Below are 8418 nucleotides of genomic sequence, written 5' to 3' on the forward strand. Positions count from 1 at the left end.
GGAAGGATAGGATACCGGTACATAGAATAAAAAGGAAGGATAGGATACATAGAACAAAAATAAGTGATGCATTTGAGGCACTCTTCTGAACACCCTGCCCCCCAAAAGAGATGGGAAGGATCAAACTTCAGCTGTGCACAACATTAATTTTTTACTTCAGGAAAACAAAATCCACAAGACATTCCGGGCATTTCCAGACTATCACTATTTTCAGGTGGGACCCAGTTGCAGAATTCTAGTTGACTGGGAGGGCTGGTGCAACAAGCTAGCTTTCCCAAAAGACTGGACTTTCTGCAATGAGGGTTGTGAGAGGGAAATGCGCTAGAGTGTGTGGGGTAACACTTGCTTGAACACAACATTCTCTAACCTCCCCACAAACCAATCAGAACGAAATGTTCAGTAATCAGGTCATCTGGAAGCACCCCATGTGAACAGGTGCTATTTCTCTATAGTTTTTAAAAATAAATGTTTCACTAATTAAAGAGAAAGAATGGGATAAGGAATAAAGCAAGGCTTCCATCCAAGTCATTCACTAAAACAGTACTTGTGCCATTTTGCATCTCATTCATGAGGCACATGCTTTTCTGTGGGAAAATTGGGAAATTGATGATTCAACAGAAAAAAGGGGCATATTAGGGATTGTGCCTTCTCCTTGCTAATATCAGACTGTACAGTCATACCTTGGGTTACAGATGCTTCAGGTCGCACGTTTTCGTGTTATGGATGCGCCGAAACTCGGAAGTACTGGAATGGGTTACTTCTGGGTTTCGGCAATCTCACATGTGCAGAAGCACTAAAATTGCATTTTGCGCATGTGCAGAAGCGCCGAATCGCAGCCCGCACATGCGCAGACACAACGCTGTGGGTTGCGAACGTGCCTCCCGCATGCATCACGTTCACAACCCGAGCATCCACTGTATACAAACAAGACGAAAACACCAGTGGCTGATGTATGTTCTACAACCCTCGCACAGCCAGCCAGTTAACTATCCCAAAAAATGTGTGAATTGATGTCATAGTGACAGACACCCTACAACCAACTTTATCAAGTGAATGTATGCATGGCATTTGAAATAGGAGGCCAGCTAAACACTCCATGCTGCACCACTGGCACACAGAAGGTTGACAGAAAGGTTTTCCAAACTGTAGTGCTTGGTATCTCTCTCACACAGATAGAATTGCAACATACAGTGAAGCTTATTGTTGTGCCACAGATCAAGGCAAAGAGTGCACCATTACGTTTGTTCTTGGCTCCCTTGACGGCTTAACTCAGATTTCCCACAAAGCAGTGAGAGACTTGAGATCTGAGCAGTTTCCCCAGTTCTTCAAACAGAGGTGGAATCCCTTTTGTGGAGGGATGTCACACCCTCCTGGAAGAGAGAAAAAGAGGGCATTTGTGTTACCCTCTAGGCTATCTGGGTGAATTTCAAAGCTCAAGTGTAAAACCGAGGGAAGTAAAATGTTAATCCCAGCTCACCAACACTCCACAGTCCTGGAAACACAGCTTGCTATTGTATTTTCTTCAGAGGACTAAGGAGTTCTAACTTCAAAGCCATCTTATACTTCAGAGAATGACCCACTACCCATAGCGCGGCTGGTGTGTTTCAAACCCAACCTATAAAACCTAAACCAAGGGAACCACAAGTTATATTCCATGCAGGCACTAGATGCAGAAGATATACCGGTACTTATGCAGATGCCTTTCCATTTCTATTGAGGAACTGCAGCTCCTGCTAGTTTTGCTACTACGCTAGGCTATGAATATCCATGGGATGAGGCTGCAACATACAGGGTGCATTCAGATGTGGGGAATACAGTGGTACCTCGGGTTACATACACTTCAGGTTACATGCACTTCAGGTTACAGACTCCGCTAACCCAGAAATAGTACCTTGGGTTAAGAACTTTGCTTCAGGCTGAGAACAGAAATAGTGCTCTGGCGGTACGGCAGCAGGAGGCCCCATTAGCTAAAGTGGTGCTTCAGGTTAAGAACAGTTTCAGGTTAACAACGGACCTCTGGAACGAATTAAGTACTTAACCCGAGATACCACTGTATTGCATTAGTTTCCCTGGCTATGATGCTAGAGATCCTGTCCCATTTTCTAATGTTCTATTTGACCAATATACCAGCAAGGACTGCCTCTCCCCATATGAACTTACCTGGACCTCGAGATCATAATCCAAGGCCCTTCTAAGGAACATAACAGACTGTCTTCTGTTGGCAGCTTGCTGATGGAGAACATTATAAGGTGATGGATTATAGCCAGAAAAAACTTGACTATCAAAATCACTCTAGAGATACGAGTGGACAGGGTGGCAACACAAGAACGGGCCTTTTCTGCAGTGGCTGCAGTTTGTGGAATGCTACCCCTAGGGAGGTTCAGGGGCTCCTTTAGACGCTAGACAAATATGTTCCTCTTCAACCAGGCCTTCGGCTGATTAACTTCCAATACCCTTTTAAATGTGTTGTGGGAAGAAAGGTTATTTGTTCTGGTTTTTATTATTTGTGTGTGTTTGTTATCTTGCATTTTTGTGTTGTGAACCACCCTGGGATCTACAAATGAAGAGTGGCATACAGATTTAAATAATAATAAAACCAGTTGGTGTGGTGTGGCAACAACATTGAACAATTCCCCCACTCTTCTTGCACATGCATGCTTCCGTTCCTTCATGATAAGAGCAGGAAAGAACCATTCGCCAGTATGGAGCCCCAAGTTTTATCACTTTAATCCTGCAATTCTGAGGATTATGGAGGCTGCAAACAGGTATTTTTTTTCCTGGAGTCAAGTAACATGGAAATGTTACACAAAACATGTGCTATGTTCCATTAGATTTCTTGGAAGTGGCTTTTATGCCATGTGGAAGTTGAAATATAATGTGGAATTTAACACTTGGGGAAGCTTTGGGAAAATGGAATAAACTGCTATCTGAATGCAGCCAGAATCATCTGTACTCTGAGCATTCTAACTTGCAGGGAGTGGGGAGATTCCTTGCCCTTGGCTTGCTGACAAGTGGCTTTGCAGAAGACTGATCAAATCCTTTCTGCTCGCTATTTCACACCTTTACTTATGTCTAAAAATAACATTGCACGGAAGGGGTTTGTTTTGCTGTTTTGCATAGTGAATGAAAACAACAAGATGACATTTAGGAGATATTGTGCAGGTGGTGGGGATTCAATCCAGATATTCAACAACGCTCAGACCCAACGCTTTCATATAGTAAAAGATCATTCCCTCCCCCCCACAAACATTCATAGGTGTGTGGATGATGGGGCTTAGAGTATGATTCACCCCGATGTTGTGGGTTTCTGCCCCCTCCCTCCCTCCCTTAATATGACAGGCTGGTGCAAACAGGGAAGTAAAATTAATGAAACACATCAAAACCCCATTGAAAAGAAAATCAAGCAGCATTACCCTATAGAGAGCTGCAATTCAACCCTGAGTCATACTTCTCAACTAGACCTTCATATTGCAGAATAGCTTCAGCTCCCCAAGTTCCCTCCAAGCCTTTAAGGCAACCAGCATCCTACACCTGAGTATTCAACAGCTTCAGCTAATCAACCCTTTCTTGGCTCTCCTCCCAGCTCTGTCACTGCACCTCCATTCTGATTTTCTGACTTGTAATAGCCTTCATTTAATTCTAAGGCTAGATTTGCACACACTCTGGCTTGCGACAGCCTTCATTATTCCAGCCTTGCCCCACTGCACTCCAACTTTACCATAGAATTACTGCCCCACTTTGGGAGAGGGCTGTGGTTCCATGATGTGAACTGCAACCTGCGAGAGGCTCCTTCAGTGCCTGAAAACTCCAGTTAAAAGAGCACAGGAAAGCCTGGGCAAGGAAGATCTCTGGAGGCTGGACACACTAACAATAGGACTGAGGCTCTCAAAAGGCAGCTTTTTGTATTGTGCACACATTACTGCTTTCCCTCCTCTATCCTCCCTGCACAGTGAGTGGTGTTATGTAGGGCTGAGCTACGCCATGCAAAGCACCATGGCTGCCCGTTACCCTGAATTCACACCAGGCAACAGAAACAGCTAAAAAGTCCTCTTCCTGCACTTTTAGAGAAAGCAGAGATTTATTTTATTTTTTTAGCTGCTGAACAAAATCATGCTGCAACGCTTCTCTTCCCTGGGCTCTATTTAAGGCAGGCCCTCCTAAGGCATGGTAAATGCAGCACACAGGTCTGAGATCACAGATGGGGAACCTGCAGCTCTCCAGATCTAACACCCATCAGCTGAAGCTGGCATCACCAATGGACAGGGATGGTGGATGCTGAAAGCCAGCAACACCTAGTGGAGGTTCCTCTTGAGCAAGACACACTCGGAAAGGAAATGGGAAGGGAGGCAACAGGAGGAACAAAAACCATTTTTACCCCAGCGACAATTCACTAGCAGATGGGAGTTTCCCCCAAATGAGGTTGTGCTCCCCCCCCCACCTGTCAGGAGACTGGCAAAAAGTCAAGACAGGATTGCCTTGCCGCTAATGGGGAGGGGGAGAACAGGGTGTGCTTCCATCTGCTACAGCCATTTGGCAGCCCTGATTACCAACTGTGTCAGACTGCAGGGGTTCTGCACAGCTACCCATAGGAGGAGTCCCTGGTGTCAGCTGCTCGGAAGGGGGAGGGAAGAGGAAGAGAAAGGGGAGATCTCTGGGGAGTGCGGAAAACACCATGCAAACACACACACACACACACACCAGGATCCTATGCAAGAGTACTACGAAGTAATCCTAATAAGCTTAATTGGATTTACTTCCAGGTAAACGTGCAAAGGATTGCAGCCTTAAACCTTTTGGGGCGAGGTGAGGGGTGGAATTCTCTTCAATAGTTACTTGTGGCTGCTGCCTCTAAGCCCCCTCCCCAAATCTTTGAATAAAGAAAGATGGGAGGACATTGACTCTAACATGCTTCGTGGGGGACACAGAAAACAGAACGCCACTTGGAAATAAAAAGCTTTGCTATATAAACACTACACACACACACACACACTTACTTCCATTTCCTCCTCCACAACACACGCCCGCCCTCCTCTTCTAGATTGCTTAACGCGGATTCCTACAGAACTCTCACAACTAGGGGAGTTAAGGAGTAGGAAAATGTCATGTCACTCCTGCCTACCCCGCTCCCCCCCCCCTTTAACGCATTCTAAAGAGAGACGTGGATTTTCTAATCCAAGCGACTCTGAATAATGTGCGGCGGGGAGACGTGAGTGTTAATTCCTCTCTCTGTGTGTGCGCGCGTCCGCCACACTAGCAACACAAGGGGCGGCGGCGGAAAGACAGCCCAGCGTGGTTTGGGGCATGGGATGGGTGTGGAAGGCACATTCCGCTGCCTGCACGGGTGCATCGAAGCAGCGGAACAAGTTACACAAGCGTGCCCTTTCTCCTACTTTCTCTCACCCCCACCCAACCTCACCTGCTGGCGCGCTATGCGGCCATGGCCCCCAACTTGTGCCCCCCCCTTCTTCTGGCATGCCCACTAACGCAAGCTCTTCCCGACTCGCCAGAACCACCCGGTGTCCGGTCCTGCTGCCCTTGACCCACCCACGCAGCGTGGGCGGGGAGTCTCCTTCCGCCGCTCCCCCGCACGAAGCCCACCCCCCTCCTCCTCCTCGGCCGATCTCCGCAGTGGCAAGCAGAACATTCCTCCAGGCGCCCCGCTTTGCAACACCCATTGCCAAACCCTTAGAAAGCCCTCCTCGGCGGGGCGGGCCGGGAAGAGGACCTGCGGTGGGAAGGAGGGGCGGCCGGGCACGCTCTCCCCGTCCTGCCGCGCCCCTCGGAGACGACCGATTAGCTGGCATTTTTCGAGCTCCCCCGCTCTCCCTCCTCCTCCTGCATCCGTCCGTCTGGCTTCCAGCAGTCCATTTGTCAGCGCCAAGCAGGCGCCCCCGCCCCGCCAAGCAGCGAGGAGGGGCCCAGCCAACCCGCCCCCCCCACGCCGCCGTTTTCAAATTAAAACGCCTAAACGGTCGTCGTCGGTGACACACAGACCCAGTATTGTGCTCCCGACCCGGTAAATAATCAGGTTACTGTGCTAAAAGCCCAGGAGGCTGCACAAACACACCACGCAGGCAGGCTACAGGTTCGGATCTGGCATTCTGAACTGCACAGACCGCCCCTCGCGCTTGCTAACTTGCTTGCCATCTTCCCCTGATTTTTCTTTTTTTTTAAAAAAAAGAAATGTTGAACACCCCCCAAGAGAGCGGGATCGGGGCCCCATGTGCAAGGAAGGCGCTGCCCGGGAAGCGCGCGCGCCCTGGCTGCGCGCCCGCTCAACCCCGCGCGCCTTTTACTACGGATTGGCCAAGAGGTCGAGACTTTCGTTTTCTTTTACTCCCCTTGCGCGCCCCCGCGATCCGTTGAATGAGTCTTTCTCTCACACTCCCCTCACACGGGCGAAATTGCTTCAGGAATTCAGCCCTCCTTCCCGCGCCTCCCACCCCCACCCCCCCCCGCCCGGCCTCTAACCACCACCTTTGCTAACAGAGGAGTGTTGTAATGTTGGGGGTGAATTCCTGAAACGGCGATTCAGGAAGATAAGCCTGTCAGGCGCGGTTACAGCGCCTGCCAACATTTCTGCATGCAACAGAGTAGTGGTGGAAGGATTTCTCTCTTTTTTTAAGTTCAGTTTCAACATCGCGGGGGAAGAGAGAGATAAAAGGCTGGGAAACAAGATATTCTGCACTCTCTTTTTTTAAGGCAGTCTATGAGCAAACCCACAGAGCAACCATGTTACAGTTGTAAGCAAAACAAAATACCCCACCATCAACAGGCACGCAGCTTTATTATAGCTACAGACAAGACGCCGACTATACTCGTTAATGGATTTCCGCAAACGCCCCGTTGCTCCGCACAAGAACACACTCTTAAAAGGAAAAGCAGCAAAACCAACCAACTGACCTCAAGGAGCGCCCCGGATTTTCCATCGCTAAATTATAGGCGGACAAACTGTTGCTTTTATTATGCACTTTGTGCAGCCGGTTTGCATTACGAACCTCCCTGTGATCTCCGTATGAAGGGCGGCGTGCAAATTCAATGGAGAAATGAAAATCAACTCTGAAACACTCTCCCACCCCGCTTCCTGGGGGCTGCGCGAGAAACCGGCCAGACGGAGGATCTTTCCGAGCCCGATCTCTTCCCGGCGCCTCGCGATTCCCATGCAAAGCGGCGGCTCCGCTCCGCCCCACCCAAATCTGCCTTCCTGCTCCATCTCCTCCCTCCTCCCAAGTTTGCTTCCTGCGGACCGAGCGCACCACGAGCGGGCATGGAAAATATGTTTGCAACACTTTTCCATCCTCTGCCTGTTCCCCCAGTCAGGCTGCCGGGGGGAGGGCTGGCGTCCCCCTCGCCAGGCCCCGGGGGCGAAGCGCAAAAAAGCGGGAGAAGGAGAGATCCGCAGGATCTGGCTTACTTTGGGCGCCCGTCTGTAAGCGAGCAGGCGGCGAGATTGCCGCGCTGGGTGTCTTTCCGAGAGCGGCGGGCTCCGGCCCCCGAGAACCCACCCAGCCGCTCCAAGCGTGGCGGCTTCGGCTTGCTCGCAGCGTCCGCACCCGGATCCGCGACGGCTTTGCGCGGCGCCGGAGACCAAGGCGGCTTCGCAGCTGCCTTTCCTCCGCCTCCAGCCAACCCGCCTTTCCCAGACTGGGAAAACCCCCTGGATTTCCAAGGGAGGGAGGGAGGGAGGAGGAGATCTGAAAGGGGTGGGGTGGGGGAGAGCCCTGCGAAGCTCGATTCCGGATCCTGCCGGTCTCTCGCTCTTCCCGAAGTTTGGAGCGAGCCGGGATCCACCCCGGAGTGGCGGGAAACGGCCCCAAGTCCAGACTGCGGGGATCCTGACAAGGCGGCGCGCTTAGGGCGCAGACACGAACCTGCGGGAAGGCGGCTCCTCGGCGCGGTCTCCGCGCTGCCTCTTCGCCCCTTTTTTAAATCCAGCGTTTTGCGAGTCGAGTCCCTCCTGCTCCGAGCGGCGCGAGCTTAAGAAAATGCTCGTCATGGCAACGCCACTGCCTAGCCCGGCCAGACTCGCGCCCCCCGCCCGCCCTTCTCCAAAGGAGGAGGGACTCTCTTAAGGTGGAGCAGGCGAAGCCCGGACGCCTCGGAGCTTTTTAAGGGGGAGGAAGGGAGATGCGGCTCCTTGAAGAACCCTGGAGGGTTTTTGCTCGCCCGCGCGACTGCCCCCACCCCTCCCCGCATGTAGGGAGAGAGATAAAACTCTGAGCAGGAGCAATGGAGGGCTAGGGAGGAATGGGGAGAATCGGAGATGCGGGCTGGTTTGCTTTTTTTCTTTTTTTAATTGCACGCTGCTACAGGCAATTATTAAACACCGCTGCTTTGGAAGAAAAGGCAGCTTTTAGAACAAAGTATCTCTCGATTGCGACTGCTTTCTTTCCGCCCACCATGTTCCTTTCTCCCAGA

At 50.9% G+C, this 8418-nt stretch overlaps 1 protein-coding gene across 8 annotated transcripts in view; it reads right to left on the reverse strand.

Moving 5' to 3' along the window:
• Window positions 1-8022, reverse strand: part of ATP2B4 (ATPase plasma membrane Ca2+ transporting 4) — a 162828-nt gene extending 154806 nt beyond the window's left edge. For 5 of the 8 annotated variants that reach the window (XM_081865330.1, XM_081865326.1, XM_081865333.1 and 2 more), the window contains exon 1: window positions 7872-8022. The gene's annotated coding sequence lies outside the window, so the exon portion shown is untranslated. Of the gene's footprint in view, window positions 1-6903; window positions 7156-7414; window positions 7621-7871 lie in introns of those variants that run through there. The other 3 variants (XM_081865328.1, XM_081865327.1, XM_081865329.1) reach the window with 3 other exon arrangements.
• Window positions 8023-8418: the final 396 nt, after the last annotated feature.

Source organism: Podarcis erhardii (genome assembly GCF_964252035.2).
Source record: "Podarcis erhardii genome assembly, chromosome: 6".
NCBI classification, from domain to species: Eukaryota; Metazoa; Chordata; class Lepidosauria; order Squamata; family Lacertidae; genus Podarcis; species Podarcis erhardii.